At 33.4% G+C, this 25,014-nt stretch overlaps 1 pseudogene; it reads right to left on the minus strand.

Moving 5' to 3' along the window:
* Positions 1-739: 739 nt before the first annotated feature.
* On the minus strand, positions 740-11,577 carry LOC119513404 (annotated as a pseudogene).
* Between the last annotated feature and the right edge of the window lie 13,437 nt (positions 11,578-25,014).

Here is a 25,014-nt window from a genome sequence, read left to right on the forward strand (position 1 = left end):
TATATTTGTGGCTGTTAATATTTTTGCTATTTCTCAATTGTCTTTTAAATATCACTGGTTTAACCAAATTGCCCTGAGCTAAAATAAAGGAAATTTTCTTTGTCCCCAATTGCATGCTACCTTCTTGTGACATTTTTCCTTACTTGCCCAAACCATGCTCTCCATTGAGTGTTGTGAAAAAGGGTAGCTGAACCTTCATGAAGGCGAACTTTTTTCCTGCTACATTTCTAATAGAAAATGAAAAACAGCACTTTGCTCTGCTCTACCCAATTTACAAAGTCATTCTATTTTTTTTTCTCTTGTGATTTTAATGGAAGCATTGCTATTTCATTTTTTTAAATTCTCTTATAAGCACCAAATTTTAATATCTAAGTTAATTTTCTGTAAAGAACTTCCCTCAGGAATAAAACAACACTGTTCATTCTTCATAACATCCCAAACAAAAAAACCCACACAGAAATAAGAAGTAACAAAAATTGCATTCTAGGGGTTAGGTGCATTCGGCAGCCTCCACTGGACTGCTCATTCATCCTTTAGCTGACTTTCAAAAAATAACACCCTAGCTCATCAAATGCACATTCTTCCATTTGCTTTTTTTTAAATTAAAAAAAAAAAATTAAAAAAAAAAAGAACTTTAAAGGAATTCACAATTAATTGCCTGACTCACTTCGGTGTCACATATAGCCTATAAAGATCAGGATGGCTATTTGCAGAACACATGATTAGGTGATATTAATCTTCAAGGTTTAGTTTTCTTCCGAACAGTGTAAGATACCCACAACTCCAAGTATGAAGGGACACAGACAATCTCCTTCGAGAATTCCACAGGACAATATGGCGCCAGAACTGTTCTTCAGAGAGCCACAGGGCTTCTGGAAAATTAACACACTTTCCCTGCGTAAAATATTTCCCATCCTATTTCAATACTTTCATTCAAAGGTCAAGAATCAGTCTGAGAAACTCCCATGTGGAATCTTCTGGAGATGTGGAGATTGGAACAGCTGTCAAATCATTAATCACATAATCAAACTTTCTCCCTTCTTTGGCATCCTTCTTCAGTACTGGAATGCAGTCTTCTATTAGAACCTGACAGCGTTTTCCTTTAAGATTGTCTAAGACATCTCCACAAATTTTTCACATTTATTTTTTACACCCATCAATCACCATTTGGTCAATCTCTACCATAGTGACCATCTTTGGTTTCAGTTTGACTATTTCACATAATATGACCCCATCTCTGCCTCCCAGAATCAGTATGTCTTTGCCAGTGTAATCTTTCCCACTGCCCATGATGGCCTGGGTATATGCCAAATCACCCTCTGCCAAATTAACATCCCCACTGAAGATGAGATATGTCCAAATTGCTTTGAGTGTAGAATTTTAATGTTCTGATAAGGTGAGTCTTCATCATACACCACTTCATCTATGTCATAACCAACCAGGCGCCCATCAGCAGTGGTCCAGTATCAATGGTACCTCCTGGTATGATGGGTGGTAATTGCTTCACCCTCCCAGTATTGTCCTTACTCAGTTGTTTCATTCTTTCTTCTACTTTATTCAAAAGATTGTAAATCTCTTCTTTACCTTGTGCAGCACTGCCGTAACTCTGAAGGTCCACCAACACCAGTCCATTTGGGTAAATTATCAAATTGGCAAAGCTGCCGTTTTTGTTCGTGTCGGTTGCTAAACAGCCATGGTCCTGCCAGGTATACAGATACCCTCATTCCCTGCTCCTGGAAAATGGACTGGAGGCCTTTTAGAACGATCTCGCTATCAGCTTTGGTGCTGAGCTTGAAGTCGAGGGTGATTTGCCGTGCTGCTATGGTGCAGCAAGGCCAAGTGCCACATGCCTGAGGAGGCGGCCGTGGGAGACGGGGTTGGCGGGGGGTGGGGTGGGGTGCAGCGAGGCATCAGGCTGCGGGCGGCTGGGAGCGCGAGGCGCCAGGGCGAGGCTAGTGCAGGATGTCGGCGCAGCCGCGGAGCGATGCGGGGGTGGGGCCGAGGCCGGGCGCCTGCGGTAGGCAGAAGTCGGCACCATGTCCAGCCCCGAACTTGGAACACTACAGCTTTTTTTTTTAATAAACTGAAACATCACATTAAGTTTTTATACATTGTTAAACGGCATGCAAATCATAAAGTATTAGTTAACAAATCTAGTGTTAAGAACAATTATTTTTGAAGTATGTTATTTCTGAGGTCCGTGTTGAGATAAGCAAGTGTTCAATCTTAAGGGAACAAATTTTCCCATAGACACCAATTCATAAATAAATACTTCATAAATTCCAAATAAAAGACTTTATTATATTCAAACAAATTTCCACTTTGTCATTTCAAATATCATTACCTTATTATAAAGTAATTTTAGTGTTACAGGAATTCCACTTAATGATTTAAAAATGTTTTTATTTTTTGAATGATAAGCTGAATGTTTGACCAAAAAAAAAAAAAAGATTCAAGAAAAAAGTAAAAGAAGCATATCTTTACACTCAAATATTTATTGTATTTACTATAGCTTTTTATTTTCACTTTTGTGAGATTTACACTCTTTGAGAGCATTGAAAAACATTGATGTCAAGTGTGATTGGTTTTCAATCCCTTCTCCCTTCTGGCTTGATGATATCCTTTATTTTCTTTAATTATGGTATGACAACTGTTTACATGCAGTTGCTGTTATGAACCTAGTTAGCCTCTTGGCTTCTCCTAATAGTCTATCTTTTTGCCTCACAAGTGTATTTTTCCTGTGTATAAGGTACTGAGAATTTGTCACAGTGTTTACTTATGTATGCATGTATGTATGTATTCATTTATTTCAAAATATGAACTAAATTTTGAGAATGCTATCAGCTTGATAAGAAAATTTATAAAACACTGTTACCTGAAACTGTTAAATACTAACATGAAACATCATGTAACATTTCATTACAACTAAGGATAAATACCTTATCCTTAACTCATGATATAGAATCTTGATTTTTTTTCTTTTCCTTTTTTTTCTTTTTTTTGAGAGAGAACATTGCAAATATTCCCAAACATAAGAACATGCTTTCTTATTTTTCTCTTTTCAGATCTAGTCTACATAATCCTATGCTTTAGGCCTCAAATTTATAAGTCACTTTAAACTTCTTCATTTTCAATTATTTCATGATATTTCAATCCTAAATAGACTGTGATGAAACACTTTTTGTAAGGTAGCCATGCTTTGATAACATTCATGAACTTTAAAAATAAACAGAAGGAACTCTAAATTTCAAGTAAGAGTTTAGAAATTCCCCGTCAAGGAATTTCTACCCTTTCCCTCTGGTTTTAATGTTCCTTTTAAAAAGAAGCTAAATAATGACTTAAATGGGACACAGACAATTTTGAACAGGTTGTAATTCCCAGTGGTAGCATTTTAAATAATATGAAGCAACTTGCATTTATTACAGAGCTATCAGGCTTGCAGTTCTTTAGGGGAGAAATGTTAAGGATAGACTGCCCCAGAAGATCTGCTTGATGAAATGCATTATCTCCTGAGGAGCATGTATAGCTAAGCAAGTTAGTAGAACTTAATATGGAATAAACATCTTAATGCTATATTTCCATATGTGTGTATGCTAAAATATCTATTTGTATGTGTGTATGTATGTGTGTGTGCCATTATAATAGTTTAAACAAATTAATAAGTAAGTCAAGTGTCACTGATTGCATTGATATTCAGTGAGGTAGGTATATAACTTTTTTCATTGATGCAGAGCTGAGGGCAAAGAGTAATTGGATTGGAATGGCATTTCCTCCTGATTCAGGACTTGTGGGATCCTTAGAGAACATTGGTAACAGCTTTTCAGAAGTACTGATTACAAAACAAGATGCTCTGCATATCAATTACAGGTTTTCACTCAAGAAAATCTAGAAAAAAAATCGAACATTATTAAGAAAAAAACGCTAACAACAAATATAAAGGAAGCCAAGAATGGTTTGAGGATGGGGGAGTCAAGCAATTGTCTTTGAATGTAATGATTAAAATGCTCTTGGACCGAAACAAGTTAAGTTGCTGAACTTACAAGGAAAGGCAGATACAATGATGCAATCAATTATATCATTCCTCATTTCACATCTTACTAGTTTCCTAAGTGGAAATGTGAGTTGTGAAAGGTAGGAATTTTATCAATGTACACTATCATTGTTGGCCAATTAGGATCAAGGACTATTTTCATTAAAATTCAATGACTGAGTTTTAAGAAAATAATATTTTAGAAAGGAATGTTTATGATGTCAAAGAGATAAACACCTCATTTTGGAAACACTTGTAAAGCTAAGGCATGTAAAATTATCAATATTGGAATATCAGTTTAGAAAATGTTGAGCATGTTTGAAAGATGATATATATTTATTTTGATGATTATTTTACAAAAAATCCAATTAAGTACCCAGAGATTTAATAAGACATAAAGGTATCCAAAATTAAGATATTTAAGAGCAGGATTATATGGTTATGGTTGGGTTTTATGTTGTCTTATACTAAATTCCTAGATATTATTAATAATTAATAATTAAATTTAACAAAATACATTTAAATATATTTTGGGATTTTTTGCTATAACCAACAATGATATTTACATTTCCAAATGTGGAATAAACCCTATAGTGGACACTTAAATGTACTTAACAAACTTTATTTTTCAAATAGTATCCTTTATTTAACAAATATTTACTTATCACTAAATGCCATGACCATATTAGGTACTCAAGGGGAAAGAAAAAAACAAAATGCATGGTTGTTGCTGTCCAGGGGCTTGATGTTGCAATGGTTGATGGCAGCCAAACAGTATAGTACAGGATGATAATTGTAGCAGTAGAATCTTATACTAAACTCAGGAAAATATTAAAAAAGAGGCATTTAAATCAGATGAAATAAATTATTAAAGATTTCACAGAGAAGACACTTGAAGGATGAGGACCTTTTATTGGAAAGTTGTGTGTGTAAATATATATATATATATATATATATACACACACACACACATACAAAAATAGACAAATGATTTCTAATATGCAATTTAGGCTCCTGAAATTAAAATCATGGTTAATATAACCTTGTCACTCGGATTTTTTTAAAAAAAATATATAATTTTAAGAGAAAAATAATCGAGAAATGAAAGAAAAATAATCTATAATAAAATAACATACTTTTCAATTGGTAAATATCCAAGACTTGTATTAAAAGACATAATGATGTGATCATATGCATGTGTCAACCTGTGGAGTCATCACGATTTTGACAGCTGCAATGCAGACTGATATAGATGTGTTGGAGTCATTATTCAAGTACCTAGAGAATGATTAGCTTCGGTGACATGATTTTCCACATAGAATCAACTCTTTTTTAAGTTATGAAGCAAACAAAGTCAAATTTTTCCTGAATTTGCATGATGGGAAGGAAAAGTTTGGTAGCTCATTTACACTCCATTCATTCTTTTTTACTGACATCTACCCTGACAAAGAAAGAAGAGTTACTCAGACAAATTCCTCTATAAAAATACAAAAAAACAGACTTCCTGACAAAACACTCACAGTTCTCTAGTAGGGGAGTCTTTTTTTTATGGTCTGCTTTTATAGAAGGTACCTCATTTGTCTAGGATTGCTCATGGGAAATAAACCTAGAATCTATGGATATTTTGAATGCAAATGCCATATTCTACACTTGCTCACTGAATGGGGGAATTTGTGATTTATTTTGATAAAACAAAGATATTCTTACATGACTTTCTGATTAACAACAAGTGTAGTAGATGGTATAGTACTATAAATATTTTTAGCAAAATGGTGTCATTCATATTCCTGACATTTTTCATATTACCAATAATGCATAATTTTTAAAGCACATATGTTGAGATATAATTTACACACCATATAATTCACCTGGCTTATCTGTAAATTGCATATACTTTTTGGTAAATTTTCAGAATTGTACTATTGCACCATTTAGAAAATTTTACAATATTTCCATAACCCCCAAGAGTTCCTTCATACACCTTTGCTGTTAATCTCTACTCTCATCCACAGCCCCAGGCAACTACTATTCTACAATTTGTATCTAATGATTTGCTCTTTTTCAGGACATTTCTATAAACAGAATCATACAATATATGGTCCATTAATTCTGGTTTCTTTCACACAGTATAATGTTTTTGAGTTTTATTTATTTTGTAGTATATAACAGCAGTTTGTTCTTTTTTATTGCTGAATAAAATTCCATCACATATACCACTATTTATCCATTCACCGGTTGACGGACATTTGGGTATTTCCAGTTTGAAGATATTTTGAATTATGCTGCTATAAATATTCATATAGAGTTCTCTGTGTGGACATGGTTCCCTGTCTATTGGGTAGATATCTAGAGACACAGAATTGAAGATATGGTAAATTCATATTTAACTTTTTAAGAAACTACTGACTGTTTTCACATTGCTGTCAGCAATGTAGGAGGGTTCCAGTTTCCCACATATTCTGCAACACTTGCTATTGTACTTCTAATTACTGCCATTCCAGTGGTTGTGAACTGTTATCTTATTGTGATTTTCCTGATGGCTAATGATGTTCAATTTCCTCATGATTAATGATTTGAACCCATATATGTGATTATTAAACATTTACATATTAAACATTTACACATTTTGGTGAAAATTCTGGTTCAAGTCATGAGTTGAGAATAAAATAATGCATGCACTTGGACACATACAGTAATGGATAGTTTCGGTTAATTAGCATTTACTTTGACTCCAAGTAACAAATAACTTGACTCATTACATCTTTGAAAAGTAGGGGTTTATTTTTCTCTCAATAAAAAAAATCTGGAGCTGATTCAGCAACTCAGTGTGTTATCAGAACTGATATCTCTGAGAATCTCCAGTTTTTAACTCATGATTACAAGATAGCTGCGAAAACTCCCATGGTCACTTTCACTTTCAAAGTAGATAAAAAGAATATTGAGCAAGGTCAGCTGCTCTGTCTCTTTTATCAAGGTTTAATAAAAGTACAGTGTGATGCCATTTATCAAAATTTTGAAAACAAACAAAAAAAAATCTTATGTTATTTATAGATGCAAAAAATGCAAAGATAAGTAAGAACAATACAAAATTATTATTGAGAATGTTCCACAGCAATTGTGGGACAATGTTTGATATATCTGTAACATTTTCTTCCTCCAAAATAGAGACAAAGAAATCTGAGAAACATAGCACAATTAAAATGTGTGTTGTATTTCGGGTGACTTATTTTCTATATTGTTTTTATTATGTGGTATACATTATGGCTAACAAAACAAGGTTTGTTTGTTTACTTGTTTATATTGGTTTTGGTTTTGTCCTGAAGTAATAGAGAGAGCCTCATATTTAAAAAAATAAAATTAGCTTCTGTATTATAAGAAAAATAGAGACAGGGTGCAGCAAAATTTTTCTAACACATCCAGAAAATCAGAATTTGCTAATATTTGTGTTGTACATAATGTCGTCACCATTTAGAACTGAAATCAATATACTGTGATCATATTAGTGGACATAAAGAGGGATTGGGAGATAGTATAAGTGTTATCACTGCAATGTGTCTGAGAAACATTGATTCTGCATATATGTTTTATCAAGAAAAATTTAGTAAACAGAAATTGATTGTGGTGTTCTATCCATTTTTTTAACAAAAATAAAGTGAGCATTACCTTGAACAATTAGAAGAAAAAGCATGATTTTTTTTGTATCTTTTAAATAAAATGGAAGAAAGAATTTTAGAATATATAAAATATATGTTCTCTAGCAGGATACAAAAAAGTCAGATATAAAGCAAAATAAAAAGATGAAGATAAGGACTCTTCAGAGATTAAAATGAACATAAAACTTGTTTTTTAAAGATTGTGAAGAATTAAAATCCAAATGGAGGGAAAAGAAGCAGACTAGAATAGAAGGGTAGAACAAAATTGGTGACTTTTTTCAATAAACCAAGTTGTATAGATTAAAGATCAATGATCAATGAGTATGGAGAAAAAAATGTGAAACAAATATAATATTCCTTAGGTCATAAGAATAAAAGGAACAGAAATATTAAGTAAAGTTATAAAAGAAGATAAATTTTATGAGTTGAAATAAGGCACTGAGTATATAAATATAAGAGGTTCACCTGGTTTCAAAAAATAAGGAATCTCATCTATTGACATTTGCATTCTTTTGAAACAGAAATTATAAGAATGAAGAAACTAAACTATACACTTTGAAAGAGGAAGCAAAGTGACAGCAAAAGAACAAAACAAGGGCTGGCCTCAGACTTAACTAAAGCAATATTAACTACAGAGAACTAGAGTAAGGTAATTCTAATTCTACCTTTATGTGAGTTTTGGCTTCCAGATCTTCATTTTCCAGAACTGGACAAAATGTTGAAGAAGATATTCTCCTCAGAAATATTATGTCTCTATTATGAATCTTAATGGAGGATATTCTTTTTTATTAGTGGGACCCTCATAACACAAGAGAGGAGAAGTAAATTATTTTAGTTGAATTATTAGTACTGACTTTAAACACTCAGAAAATAATATATCCATTGATCATATATTCTGCCCTTGAGTTTGACAGATACTAAGAGAGAGCCATGTTTGTTTCAGATGTCTTGTTTTAAAGCAATAAAATTTTAAAGATGGAACTAAGGTTGGCCTTATTCCTCCCTTACTGTGCGTATCTGCTATGTTATTTTCTGAGTTATTAAAGTACATCATATTTAACATTTCAATTTTACAATAATGCTTCCACCAGTCTTCCTTGCATTCATTCAGACCGTATAAAACAGCAGCAAGATACTTGAGGGAGCTCGTATCTAAAAGTACCTAAAAATATTTTTAGCAGGTCATACCTAATCTGTCTCAGTTGTTTACTGCAAATAAATCTGGATTGTAAGGATTTATGGGGTGCAGCTGTTTGTAAACTGAAAGTATAAATTAGAAACCCCAATCCTAAATGTATCCTCTATCATGCCACACAGTTAGAATATGTCTGTTACACCAAAACAAAAATGTGTTCCAATGCAAGGAAAGAGGCTTTTTGGAAGCTGTGCCTAGCAATTCAGAGCCTTTCAAACACGGATGTTTATATATCTGTGCCCGTTTTTTGCCTGTTTTCTACAGTGATCATTAGTAAAGTTTGTTTTGGGATAAGATCTATGACCTGTGTGAATCTGCTCTGACAACTCAGCCCTTTGTGACACTGCAATTTATAACCAGGAGCCATCAACAAGTAGGTTATGGTGACACAGATCTTATTAATGATAAAAAAAATAAAAATACATAAAAATTGGAGAAGATTGTAATACTAAATATGTGGTACTCAAATAATCAACTCACAAATCTTTCCTGACAAATATGAAAGACCTGTGTAAAGAGTGAATAAAGCAATTCCTAGAATGAGAAGATTAAACGTTATGAAGATGTCACCTTGCCCTAAATTATTTATAGATGGATTGAATTCCAACTAAATTCTATGATGGTTATTAATTTTAACTTGAAACAACTATTATTGAATGCACATAGAAATAGAATACGGAAACATAGCAGACAAATTATGAAATTCTTATGATTTCCTACCAAACTGTCAAAACCTGGCAGGGTACTGATCATTCTAGTTTTGAAATTTAGGCTGCATTTAGTTGATTCATCTATTTTCAGTGCAACAGTCAGAAAGTGATGCAGACTGAGGTGATGGTCTAGAAGAGTAGTTAGAATCAGTGAAGAAGGACATTGTCAACTGCCAGATCTAGGAATAATTGTGAAACTATAAATACGAAAGTAAATAACACCAAAAAATTGTAAAAATAATTTAAAAAGTATATAGTTTCTCACACCAAGTACCTAGGATTTACTATCAGAGTGTTAACAATGTGCCTTAGAGTTAGGCTCTCTAGATTAAAAGTTTAATGCTGGTCAGAATATACATCTCAACTCAGTCATCACCTCTGTGGTGGACTGAATTGTGTACTCCAATTCAGACAGGTTCTTGGCCTTGGTCTGCGTTCTGGTAGGTATGCACCCATTGTGAAGAAGATCTTTTCAAAATGTCACTTCAGTTAAGATGTAACCCAAGTTGCTGGAGTCTTTTATAAGCAGAATGAAAGTCAGATAGAGAGAAGCCAACGGGAGCTGCCAGAAGCTGGAAGTCAATGGAACTCAGAAGAGAAAGGAGAAAACACCGTCATGTGCATTGCCATGTGATGGAAAAGGCAAGGACTACAGATGGCCTGACGCCAGCCTCCAAATGCCACACTCTTCTGGGAGAAAGCATTGCCTTGCTGATGTCTTGATTTTGGACTTCTCTCCTAGCTTCAAAAAAAAAAAAAGCCAGTAAATGCCCATTGTTCAAACTAAGCCACTGTATGATACTTATTTTAGCAGCCAGAAAATAAAATAACCTCTTTCTGGATGCTCTCACTTGGAAATCCACAAACTGGATTTTTGGAACTTCTTTTTGTTCCCTTAGCACATGAAAAAACACCTATCTTAGCATGTATCTGGCAGTAATATATGTGCTTGTAGTCCCCTGTCAAAACACTCTGATATCTTCAGGCAATAGAGGCTATTTCTTTAAAACTTCCTTTACCTATTTTATTACCCATTCCTAACAGAGTATCTGAAATATAATAGAACTGAAATATATTCATATTGTGTTTAAAAAGAAAAACCATGAGTGGATAAACTGTAAGGGATTATTATTTCTTGATTCTTTGTAGTGGATATAATATTCTCACAGTAAGAGTTTAATGTGATTGCTATTATAATGTTTTACAGAAAACTAAGTTTGGTTAATTAACTAATTCAAGGTCATTAAAGACTGAAATCCCTGGTGATTTGGGGTTGAAACCCATGCCATCTTAAAAACCCATGCCATCTTAAAAACCCTTGATAACATGGATGAAACAGTGGAGAAGAACAGATAGCTTCCCCAAAACAGCTTTTATAGAATAAAAGAATTTAACATATGATAATGCAGAAAACTAAAATCAAAGGGGGTGAAAGGAAATCAATATTCATTAAATAATATTGTAAATACTGGCTTGAAATTTGAGGAATACAATGAAATTAAATGCAATATTTCTCAAATGTTTGCATGAGGTGTTGAACACTGGAAGAAATTATGTTAATAAGAATTTTCAAGGCACATATCTTTCAATATCTGTTCTTGTTGCCTGATCTATTTTAATAAAATATCAAAAAAGTTAAATATATAATGGTAAATTTTTTACCACAAAGGTGATGAAAAGAGGCTAGTTTTTGCATTATATTAGGAATTATTCAGATACAATTTTACATAAATTCATAAATGATTATTTGTGTAGTTTTTTATTTCTTCTTGACCACCTCTTTTTCTTGAGAAGATTAGTGGAAGGGAAAGAGTGAGTTAAGGAGTCATTTATGAGGTATAATTAATAGAAAGTGGTATAAGACAGCATTCTACCTTAGCAGATGGGGCATAAGGAATTGTGATTGACTAGGAGAGGGAATATAGAAGAAGGCATTGTGCTTTATGGTCAAAGGTAATGAATTTGGCATTTGACATACCTGCTACACATGTTAGTCGAAATGTCTGGTTAGATGATAGTTTTGGAATCTAGGTATTAGAAGAATGGAAATGGTGAATTCTTCCAGGATAACATTGACTTTTTATGCTTCTCAAGTTGAGCCCTGGCTAAGAGGATGAGAAGGCCAAAACATAGCTCTCACTTTTGCCAACAAGTTACTAACACCAGTAGGCATTGTGTCTGCCAGGAGGTAGAGAAGCCTTTTTAAATTGGTGTCGGTGATCACTATTAGAAATCCTTCTGCCAAGAGGTAGCACATTATTCTAATTGACACCAAGGATGTCTTATGGGCTAGCAGAGGCTTGTTTGGCATATCAATGGTAATTATTACTGTGGGATTGGATGAAAGATACATGTTAAAATAAAAAGGTAGAGAGCATGGAAAGTAATATTAAAACAGACTAAGCCTATAACCCTAAGAAACAAATATTTAATAAATGCATAGAGAAAAAATCCAGGAAGAAAACTGAGAAGAAATGTTCGGAGAGGTAGGAAGAAATACAGGAAGAATGAGATAATGAGATAGGAAGAATGATATCCTGGCGGTCAGAGGTATATCCTGAAATTGTCCTTGGGTTCCTAACTTGCATGTGGTCTGACACCAGTTTGGCATAGCATTTCATTTTAACTTAATCTATGGTGAATTAACATCCTACTTTTTCTCCACTTTTCAAAGTGGGTGATGTCCAGCCTAGAGAGTTTTTACTGTTCCTGTCTGATTCTTGGCTGCTGCAACTCCTGTAAATTAGAAGTAATTATGAACTTAGTCCACCTTAAAAAACTTCATGGCCTACAGCTGATACTGGTTTTTCCTTTAAGGGCCTGATTTCTACATTCTGTCTTTATAAGGTCTGGAATTCTGTTCCTGAATCACAGTCACTTATGTTTGTGCTAATTCCTTCTTTCTCTAGGTCTACATATTTTTAGTTACTAGTGGTTAGCCTATCAAAGGTTGGCATCAACTAATTCTTGAGTGATATGAATGAAGCAATGAGGTTAATAGATTTTTAGTAGAATCTGCAATTAGTCTAATTTCTGTAGGCTTGGTATCTCTGCACTTGTTTTAAATTCAGCATTTGTCTGTGTACTAATCTTCATGCCTTCCCAAACTAACTCCATGTTTGTCTAATTCATATGAATGAACTTTCTGGCTTAAGTTTATATTCAGCAAATTAAAAGCTAAATAATCTGATGTTAGGGCTCTCTGTTATACCCTTCTAAATCAGACTGAACTATAATTGTTTTCTTAATCATTGCTGTTTTATGCTAGGCCTTAAAATAAGTGTGACTTCAATCTTAGTCAATTTTACCCACAGCTATAGTCCCAATGCAGAAAAAACGTAGTAAATGGGCCTGATAAATATTTCTTAAATGAATGAATGAGTAAATAAACTAGGTTAAATATATACATTAAATCCTATACCCTATGTTTGATGTATCATCATTGAAGACTTCAGATCTACTTGAAAAGACCAAGCTGTCACCCACTATCAGGACATCTACTTTCTGAACTGAACTCCAAACTGAAAAATTTGAATTTTCAGTGCCCTTTGCATGAAGAAAGTTTGGACTGTAGGACATTTCCAAAGAGTTGGCACTCGGCTGGGTCTGTTCCTTATACCTTCTATCCACCCAATTCCATTCCATATCCTTTTACCATTGATGATAGCACAAGGTCCCGGAATCCTTTGTAGTTGAACACGTGGGAACATTTCCATCCATTTTACTCTCATAACAATCTGACAACACACTCCACACATTTATCACCATGTTTGTCTTTTAACTATTTCTGACACCGACTATTGCTTACTTTCCATTTCCTGGAATTTTTTGCTATGCTTAAGTATAACATCCTGCCAAAATGACTCCACCATAGGTCTGGAGTGGCCTCAACAAAAGAGAAGAGAGTAAAAATTAGAGATTTAAAACACTGAATCACTAAATCAAGAATGTAATGCATGTACTTTACAATATGTAACTGACTTTGAGTAAAGCTGAAGGAGATGGGAGAGGAGAATGTGTGACACCAGAGGTAAAGACAGATGATAAAGACTGGGACTGTATAACTTGGCAAAACCTGGAGTGGCCAATGACTGTTACTAAATATACAAATATAAAAATGTTTTTGCATGTGGGAAAACAAATGAATATCAATCATGTAGAGAGTTGAAAAAGGGATGGTATTCAGGAAAAAACATAATCAAAGCAAACTGGAATCTATGGTCAACAGTAACATTGCAATATACCTCCATTAAATGTAACAAAGGCAATATGCCAATGCTAAATGTATATGAGAGGGGGATATAGGGGAGGAATATGGGATTCTTGGTAGTGGTGTTATTTGCTGTCGTTACTAGTATATTGTACTGTATGACATGTTATTTTTCTTTTTATCATTTTTTTCTCATTGCTAAAAAAAAACAAAAACAATTTTTGTTGTAGTAATCAATATGTCCAAGTGCTGATTGTGGTGATAAATGTACAACTTTATGATGATACCATGAACAACTGATTGTACACTGTGGATAAATGTATGGTCTGTGAATATAACTCTATAAAATTGTAGGATAATATATATATAGGAGTAAAAGTGTTGGAGAAAACATGGTGAGAGGGATGTACCTATCTACTGTTGATGAGCAGGTGGAATGGTGTAGCCTTTCTGAAAGTCAGTGTGGTTGTTCCACAAAAAGTTAAGTATGTGGGGACCAAAATGTTCTGCAACCTCATTATGGGGTATGTATGTCATTTGAAGATCTGAGAGCAGAGACATGAATGAACATTTGCAAACTGGTGTTCATGGAGGCAGTAATCATGATTTGCAAAGGGTACAGATGACCTAAGAGTACATTGACTGAAGAATGGAATGGTGTACTGTGGTGTATGCATACAGTGGAACATTGAGCAACCACAAGAAGGAGTGAAGCACAATGAGGTGAATGGATCCTGTACACAGTATTTGAGTGAAGTACACCAGAAATAAAGGCAAACACTTTAATGCCTCACCCTTATGTACTAACTACAATGTGTAAACTCAGAATTGTATCTTAGAACATAGCCTAACATGGACATAATTATTGTAATAGTCCCTAGATTGTAAGCTCTTACAGCAGTTAACTCTATCCCTGAATTGTAATGCCTATCTCTAAACTTTGAGATGCTGATACTTTAGTGTATAACCTGATTGGTCTCTGGAACAATGCGTATCTCTGAGACACCTGAAACTCAGAGCTAGAGCTCGGCAGATATGAATGTCAGTATTAGTGCATACAGCCACTGTTAAAAAAAAAAAAAAAACTGAAAAAGAGCCCAGACTTCAATTAGTGATATGAATGAAGCAGGTCTGGTTAAGACCAGGGCAGGCCAGGCCAAAGGGTAAAGGTTGAAACTGACTGTGTTTTAAAACTTCAACTTCCATATGAGACCAAGGGAAGAGATATCTATTTGGTACAGGATCTAAATTTTCTGAACGGTACAACTCTATAGTCGATTTGTTCAAACACCACAATTGCATGGAACTTTGAATAGGAAGTGAGATACGGTAGGTTACTATAGGCTGGAGTGAAATAGTGACACATTCCAGAGCAATTTGGGCAGATAATAAAAAATATATTTATAGCCTCCCCCACCCCAGCCCCGAGGATCTGGGGGAAGGTGTGGATGTGTTGGACTTCCTCACCTGGACTGGTGGTCCATATAATTGCATATAATTGTGCCTAAGAGGCCCCCCCTGACTACCTCTTTGTTGCTCAGATATGGCCCTCTCTCTCTAGCTGAGCCACCTCAACAGGTGAACTCGCTGCCCTCCCCTCTACGTGGGACCCGACTCCCAGGGTTGTAAATCTCCCTGGCAATGCAGAATATGACTCCCGGGGATGAATCTGGACCCGGCATCATGGGACTGAGAGTATCTTCTTGACCAAAAGGTGGATGCAAAATGAGACGAAATAGTTTCAGTGGCGGAGAGATTTCAAATGGAGTCAAGAGGTCACTCTGGTGGACATTCTTATGCACTATATAGATAACACGTCTTAGGTTTTAATGTACTGGAATAGCTAGAAGTAAATACCTGAAACTACCAAACTCCAACCCAGCAGTCTGGACTCCTGAAGATAATTATATAATAATGTAGATTACAAGGGGTGACAGTGTGATTGTGAAGACCTTGTGGATCACAACCCCTTTATCTAGTGTATGGATGAGTAGAAAAATGGGGATAAAAACTAAAGGACAAATGGGGTGAGATGGGGGGATGATTTGGGTGTTCTTTTTTCACTTTTATTTTTTATTCTTTTTCTGGTTCTTTCTGATGTAAGGAAAATGTTCAGAGATAGATTGTGGTGATGAACGTATAACTATGTTATCATACTGTGGACAGTTGATTGATTGTATACCATGGATGATTGTATGGTGTGTGAATGTATTTCAATAAAACTGAATTTAACAACAACAAAAAAAAGTTTAAAAAAACAAACAAAAAAAACACTGAATCACTAAATCAAGAATGTAATGCATGTACTTTACAGTATGTAACAGACTTTATGATAAATGCAATGCAGACATTATTTAATGTCTTTCTCACACAAAAATCATCCTATTGAAAGAGAAAAAGAAAGGGCCTTTCTGAAGATCAATGATCTAGGAATTGGTGAACTAGGATTTGTATCCATAACTGAATAATAAATTTAAAGTTCTGGAGAATAATGTTCTGAAGTTTGAGAAAAAGAGGTGGTACCAGGAAAGGCTCATGCACACAGCTTCAAGGGTTGTGTTTGTTTTGTATATCAACTAATGGATAAGTGAGTATTCATTGTATTTTTAGTCTTTACATCTTAGACACATTCTACAAATAGTCTTTATTAAATTTATAAAAAATCTGTTTTTAAAAAAGAAAAAAAGCCAGTATTATTCTAAGTAACAGGAGGATGTGCCCTACTTGGGAACTTAATTGACATAATTGTAGATTTATAAACAAATTATAAGTACTCTTTTAATGATATGTTTGCTAAACCAGAGCTTCAATTCACACCACAGGAAATGTAGTGAAATATAAGAATGTATTTTAAGTGCATGCTCACAGGTGTGACAGCCTAGAATTCACTTTTCTAAAAATGATATGCTAAACAAATATTACACATATCAGGTGCTGGGAAAAATCTGATGAAAACAAAGGAAATTAGTACTGCAAAGCCATCATTTATGAGCTCTTATACTAAATAATCAATGAAAATAGAAGAATAATTGAATTTTCAATGGAGACCAAGATCTATAATTTATTTAGTTCAACCATAGTCTAAAATGCCAGTGAATGTAGTGGTTAAAATTTGAGTATATATTGTTATAAACATTTTCAATAAAAATGAATTTGAGCATCATTTCATATTTTAATTGTCCGTTAGTATTTATTCACTTTTAATGTGGCCATTTGTTGTGTTTTGCCCATTTTTTTTTTCCATTTAGGCAGTTCTTGATTATTTTCTTAAGTGTTTTATATATCTGAACACTCTAATCTAAAAATTTCCCTTCTCCAACATTCTGGGAATTCAGAACATCTTTCTGCTCTGCTGAATTATATTTTTCTAGACATCATGCCTTCTCTTTCTTGGGTTCCTCTTTCAGTTTGGGAAGCAAATATCCTTCTGAAGCTTCCAAAGGAAGGGAGATGAATGATAGGTAAATATTTGAGAACATGGATGTATGACAATGTCTTTATTTAATTCACATTCTTTTATTCAACTGTCACATCAGAATGATAGTTTGCAGTTTGGAATTTTTTTTCAAAAATTCTCAATATTTTTTTCTTGGTATTTTCTGGTTTTCAGTATTGCTTTTGAAGCCTGATGATTACTATTCTTTCTTTTTTGAGGTTTTCTGAGTTTTGTTTTACACCCTCACCCCACTCTAGAAGCCTATAGTATTATTCCTTTTCCCTTTGTTCTGAAATTTTGTGATGATGTCACATGGTTTGGGTCTATTTTCATCCATTGTGCTTAGTGATTTGGATTTTTCATTCTGGATATATACATATAATTATATATATATATATATATATATATATATATATATATATATATATATAATCACTTATGAGACACTTTAGGAATTATTTACTTGATTACTTCCTTACCCAAGTTTTTTCTACTTTTATTCCAGAAGTATTATGATTAGTATACTGAGTATAGAGTATTCTGGACTTGCTTTTTAATTTTCTTTACTTTTCTTTCCTATTTGCTATATTTTGTTCTCGGTTGTGTTTTTTGATTGTTTTGCAGTGCTTTCTGGGAGATTATTTCCAAATTTAATTTCTAACTTTTAAATTATTTTTTTCAATTATGTTGCCCTAATTAAAAATTTTAAAGTCTATCTGTTATTATTGTAGTTTTTGAAAATCCTATTTTGTATTTTGTAGCTCTTCTTTCATGATAAATACTTAAGGATAATGGAGGAAAGTACTGATTCTCATTGTTTGTGTCCTTGGACCCAGCTGCATTTGAAGATAAATTCCTACTTCTTCCCATTTATGTAAGTTGATTAATACACATTATGCTTAATCATTGTTTAAGTTCCATTTCTCTTTCTTGGAGATGAAATTATTTGACTAATACAACAGCTAAAGTGTAGATAAGGTTTTGAGACTACAAGCCAAAAAGAAGTCTGAATTGATTGGCTTTAGAAATTGTAGCCTAGGTACTGTAGGCAATGGGATAAGTGGTTTCCTATATCCTCACCAATACCCACCCCCCCAATTTTTTTTATTATAATATCTTTCTATTAATAGGTCGTGGTGGAATAGAATGGGAATAAGAAACATAAAATTAGTGACTGTGGACTTTAGCTAGGCAAGTAGGGTAGAATAAAGAGTTTTGCATTTTGAGTCAGGTTGAGCATCCCTCTGAGTATTAAATGCCTACTTATTTAAGACTGTAACACAGTCATGCACAAACTGCATGGTATGACTATCTGGGGGTTAGATTATTTGCCATCACTGAAGATGTTCATATAACAGTTGAGTGACCAATAATTAAAATACAATTTAAGGGAAGGAGACAGACATATATTTGTATAAACCACACCTATTACATTTTTTTCTAATCTCACTCTAATAACTACCTCCTTCTTTATTCCACATCACCAAAGGGAGAGAGCATGTTCCTCATATTATCTTATCCATGGACCTATATTTTTCTTTGATAGTCTAAGATTTTTAACATCAACAATAGTTTTGGCATTTTGCTTCCAAAACCCAAGTTTCCTAACATATATATTATAAAACAGTTCATGTAAAGTGAAAATAACAACAAGAAAATATCAATTGCAGGCATGCTTGGGTTTTGTGATTGTTGTGTGAATATATTAGAAGTTCAAGTGGGATGTATACTGAAATTCCACTGTTAACGGGAGTGAAATTTGTTAGCATTGAAGATGACATTTTATAATTTACTTTTAACTTAGTTATATTTAGAAATTTTCACCTGGAAAATGCCTTAATTTATGCTATGTATAAATAAATTTCATTATTTTTAGAAAAAGATAGTTGTTTGGAATTTACTTATTTATGGGGCTAGTACTTCTCAAAAATATAGGAGAACTAGCAAAGGGATTCTAAGGCAATCACTTAAAACCATAGGGGTTGGAAGATTAAATGTGGTTTCTCAAAGCCACTCAGCTTTTGGTGTTATTGTCAGAAAAATAGTAAAGTTGGTAAACTGGAAAATTTCTATATGTCTGGGATAATTTCAATTGTATTTTTCTCTTCAATAATTATAAAATTATTATTTGTGAGTGTTTACAGATAATCATATTAAGTAATTCTCACAAAAGCTTGAGTATATATTCTTGCCAATTGCTGCCCTTTTCTAACTGCTTAATATAAAGCTTCAAATAGCTTATTGATTTGTGGTAGGGTTCTATGCTATTTTATGTATATATGATCACACATTGTTTTCATTATCTCTCTTCAAATTTGACTCTTCAACTTTGTATCTCGGGCAAACAGAATAAACTATCTTGCGTATTTTAACACTTTATAGCAATCTGCTTACGGCTTTCTCAGTAATTCACAGTAAGCATGGTAAGATAGATATGCAAACAGGAGAAGGAATAATCTTTACTGACAGATTTATTCTTATCTATGAGGATGACATTTGAAAACAGAATTTCTGGTACCAACCCACAAAACTTGTTTAAACAAAATAATAATAGAAAGAAAAGTACCTAATCCTTATTTTATGAAAAAAAAGCTTTATGTCTAATTCATATACACCCATACAATAAAAGGCTGCAATAAATGTTGCTTTATGTCAGCATTTAATCAGAAGACATTACTATATAATCTATTTGTTATATATTTTGATTTCCCATTTATTTTTCCAAAAACTAAATAAGAACTGTGTTTTCAAATAAAGCTTGTTCTAATAATGGTAAAAATTATAATAATATCAATGATAATATTATTTTTAAAGAGTGTTTAATATGTAGTAGGCACTGTACTAAGTTATTTATGTATATCCTACTTAATTACATGATTATAATTTATTAATCCTTTTAATTCAAGGAAAGTACTTTACAGACTTCTATGATAAAATTCAAAAGTCCACCACAATAGAAACAAGTACTGAAATCCCACATTTTATTATTGTTTAATCAGACCCCTCCATTATAGTCACAATGAAACACTTCCTAAGTTGCATCTTTAAAGATTATTTTTCCTCAGTGTCCATTAATTTGAACTCATAATACATTAGATCTTTTTACTACAGATGGAAACCAAATAGGACATTCACTTATTTCCCCAAGATTTTCAGAAGTTTTTTTTGAATTTTCCATAGTTAGGGAAAATTTCCTTTCCTCAAAAGGCAAAAGTTTATGTACCCAAATTTTTAATTCTCTCTCTGACCTCCTTTTTCTTTGGCCACTAGATTAATACAGAGGTTCCTATATTTTTAATAGTAATACTAATATTTAATAATATTAAACTTTAACTTTTGCCAGACATTCTTACTAATTGTTTTACACAAACTATTTCATTTTTCACACAAGTCTGTGAATTTGATAAAATCACTAGCTGCATTTTTCAGAGAGAAAATCTGAAACTTATCACAGTTAATACCTTGTTTCAGTTGAGTTAGTGGGTGGATTATCTGGATACATTTCCTCCAGAGACTTTGCACTTTGTCAAGAAGTAGAACTGTTATAGCAGGCAAGGGAATGTATTTGAGAATAAAATAATAATGGAGCTCTGATGTCTCTCACTGCCAGAAAAGCCAAATAGGATGTTAGGATAATTTTCAGAAACGTATTCATACATCAACACATACATGTGTTCAATCATTTATTCAGCAAAATCCATTAACATTTCACTATCCAAAAATCAACATAATAGGTACTGGGTTCTATGCAGAGACTCAAAGAAGAGGTGTCTGATATTTAGGACCTTACATAATTTAAAAAATGCAGGGAAATGAATAATTTACAAGGCATTAAAAGAACAGTTTTATAACATCGATGCAAAAAAGAATTATTACAAGGTGCATATAAGTTCAGACTAGATTAAGTAGGAAAGACTTTAACTAGCATTTTGTCAAATCAGCTCTATGTCTAAAGGTGAGTTACTATCCATGCTATGACTATTTGAGAAATATTCTAGAAATCACTGCTATTTGTGAATCTCCACTATCAAACAAAGTCCATTGCCCATTTTAACACTCAAACCGGAAACTTACTTGAAAGTCAGTAGTACCTTATTTTAAATTAAAACATTATTTGGTGTTTGTAAAAAGCCTGAAAAAAAATTTTACTTTCTATTTTAGCAGACATTGAATCGGGGCATTTCCTATTTTAAATCTGAATTTGAAATATTATTATTATTATTATATAGCTCACAACAATGTGTTTCTTAAGGAAGAAAATAACCTCTTTGGCTAAATAGAAGGGCAAGACCAAAGGAAAGAAGTCATCAGACTGAATGTCTTATTTTACCCTCTCTAAGCTCTACACTGAAAATTTTATACTTCTTTTAAGTTATCAGAACAACTGAATAGATTTTTAAATAGTCTGTCTCTGTCTCCAGCTGTCTTCTTGTTTGGACACCTGAATGATTTCTCTGTGTGAAATTGTCTTTCATCTCTTTTTAGGTGAAAGTTTTACCAGCTGGTTTTCTACAAATGAATAGAACTAAAATGTCCTAATCTCAGAAATGAAACGTAGAATCTTTTGATTCATCATAGTTGCTCAGCTGCAGCACCGACTGTGGCTCTGCCACCTACCACTCAAACAGGGGGCAGGTGCCAATTAAAAAGAAGCCAAGCAGGTAGAAATGAGGTATGTATCCTTTTTTCTTTGCCAAATAGACAAAGCCTGGCCAAGGAAAACATGTCAGATTGAACTATGACACTTCTTCACAAGGTATTAGGGGATACTGGGCCAGAACTAAACACAAGTGATCAATTTTGCCTTTGGGACCCAAGATTCTTCTTCTTTCTTCCTGCCTGAACTAGGATATATCACCTTTTCCCATATCAGTTCCTCCAGCTTACCAATGCACTCATGCTTTCTCCCTTACTTTCTCATTACAACCTGTTAGCAATAAAAAAAATGTTACATATTTTGTCCACTCACATTAGGATGATGATTGTGCGTGAGGCTTAATCTCTTTCGTGGTTATTTGCCTTTTTGTAGTAGAATAAAATCTAAGGACAAAGTAAAGCCTACCTAATGGGGGAACTATTTGGCAACAGCAAGTAAGACGAAAAGGGTATTTTGGAAAAACTGAATGTTCACAGCATGTAAGAATTATTTATTTCTTCTACACATAATCTGTATACATTCACAAATATAGAGCAACGTGTGTGTGTGTGTGTGTGTGCGTGCATGCACGTTTGCGATGGTATTGGTGATATGTACGGTAAGCATTTGGCAATTCATTCAGCAAAAACTTTGATGAGAGAGAAAAAATTATGTCTCCTTTAGTTTTTTCTTTCTCTATGTAGTAATTTACGCTGACTTTCATTACTGGCATTGTGACATAGTAGACACCCTAAGTAACCCTCTCACTGATATCACCTAAAACTGCTCAATAAAATATTTTTAAAATCCTTTTAAAATGGAAAGCTGATATGGCAAGAAAATAAAATCTAAAGGCTCAGTCAAAGAGAAATCTGAAAACTTGGGAGGTGAGCAGGAAGCAAGTATTTTTTGAAGGTGGCTTTTGCGCTGAAGGTATCTTCCAAATGTTTGTGCTGCCATTACATAAAGTCAGATAAGTGAAAGGACTCACAATACTCCACAGGGAATACTCAAGTAAGGATTTGATAAAAGTAAAATATATTCTACAGCAGGAGAAAGAAGGCACAGGCAAACATTAGAGAGCTCTGAGTCTTATAGACACAGCTCAGCTCCTGGTATCTTTTCTCAGTTGCACAACTCACACTCTGTCTTCAGGTTGTCAATTACCTTACACAAGATACCTTGATCTCAGAGGCACCCTTGTCTCATCCAAGAAGGAGGATCTTTAATACTTCTTTATTAACATATCCAAAACTAGTTTGCATTACTGCGTTCAGTAGCACACAATAAGAAAGATAACAAAACAGCAACCAGGTACAAACCGTCAATGTATTCGTTTTCTATAGCAATGATGACAGGCTGCTATAAGTTGCCTCCTGATCTCTATCAGACCCTAGAACAGGACTACACTAATCATTAGTTAGTACTATTCATTCAGGTTAGGCCAGGGGTTACCACAAGACTCCAGGCACCCCTGGAAATAAGCACAGGATTACAATAGACTTGCTGAGTTTAATCCCTTATTTATACAAATTGCAACTTTTCGAGGGCTCTATGGACTTCCAAAGACAGAATACAGTCTTGGGCTTGAAAAACTTGGCAGGGAATCTAATTAGAACTTTTTTGCATGTAACTGGAATCCCAAATGATGAATTAGAAATACAAACATCATGCAGAAAGAAACAGGAAGAAATGTTTCTGTCTCATCCTGAGTACTTTGCAGAGGGAGAAAATTCTTTGCTGAGGATTCATAATTTCAGGATGACCTCATTTAAATTTATAGTCTAGACTAGGTGAAACAAAACATATACTGATAATACAGTTAATAGTGGTCTTACTTGTTAGTTCCCTATACACAAAAGAAATTCAATTCTTTCTGTATGAAAAGAACTTCTTATTATAAGAATCAAAGTATAAATTCCTCAGCCCATGAGCTACAAAATCACAAAGAACACAAGGGAACAAACAGCAATGAATTTTAGCCAGCAGAAAAAAAATAGGCAGCACACATACAAAGAATTAAGATATTGCAGTTTTTCAGACAAAAAAGCAAGCACTAAGTATGTTTACTTCATTAAAAAAAAAAAAAAAACACACAGAAAACAAAATACAAAATCTAGCTCTTCATTTAAAGGAATAAGACAAAAGGAGTAAGAAACAAATTCCATAAAGAATTTGGCCAAGCAAACTTGTGTATTAAAAAAAAAACAAAAAAACAAACAAACTCTAAAGAGAGTGTTTATAGATAAAAATGGATAGAAAAAAATGAAAAAGAAATTGAGGAACTTAGAAGAATGAAAATTCTCAACACATCTATTTGGAATTTCAGAAGGAAAATATGAAAGAATGAAGAGAACCATCTAAGGGGAAAAAGACTCATGAACTCATGAGAAAATTTGTAATGTTTGCTCATCTCAATGAATCTCCAAGCAGATTAAATAAAAGCAAATGCATCCTTTGAAAATGTTACATCTTGTAAGGGGTCAGAAAACGTTCAGTTTCTATGAGGCGAAGAAAAGACATCAACAGCCCAACTTATCAATAGCAATAACGGGAAACAAATAAAGTATAAAAATACCCCCAGTGGGCAAAGAGTAAACAGCTTCCAAACGAGACTTGTATACCAACAAAACTTTTTTCAGGAATGAGAGTGAAATTTTAAGATTTTAGATAAAAAATCAGAAAACATTGATACCAGGTATTTTCTATAAGAAATACTGAAAAAGGATTTCAGGCAGTATGTAAATGATGCCAGACTAAAGATTTGAAATGCAGGAAGGAACAGTGAGTAAAGATAATAGCAAATATGTTGGTAACATTGACTGTATAAATAAATATTAATAATGCTATGCAAGCTATGGAAAAATCAAGATTGAACTAAAATACACAGGTACAGTATATATACACAGTAACAGTATATATGTATACATATATATATATATGGGGAAGAACTTAATTGGAGAAGTAGTACAGGGAATTTCACAGATATCATCATTGTATTACTTAAGCTCAGATGATGGTATTTAGGTGTTTCCTCTTTTATCAAAACTCTTCAATATAAATATACAGTCTATGCACACTTAGGGATCATGCAGCTGAGTAAAAATTGTAAAATAAATTAGTATTTTCCCTAATTTTAGCTGT

This window comes from Choloepus didactylus, chromosome 2 (assembly GCF_015220235.1).
Source record: "Choloepus didactylus isolate mChoDid1 chromosome 2, mChoDid1.pri, whole genome shotgun sequence".
Classification (NCBI taxonomy): Eukaryota; Metazoa; Chordata; class Mammalia; order Pilosa; family Megalonychidae; genus Choloepus; species Choloepus didactylus.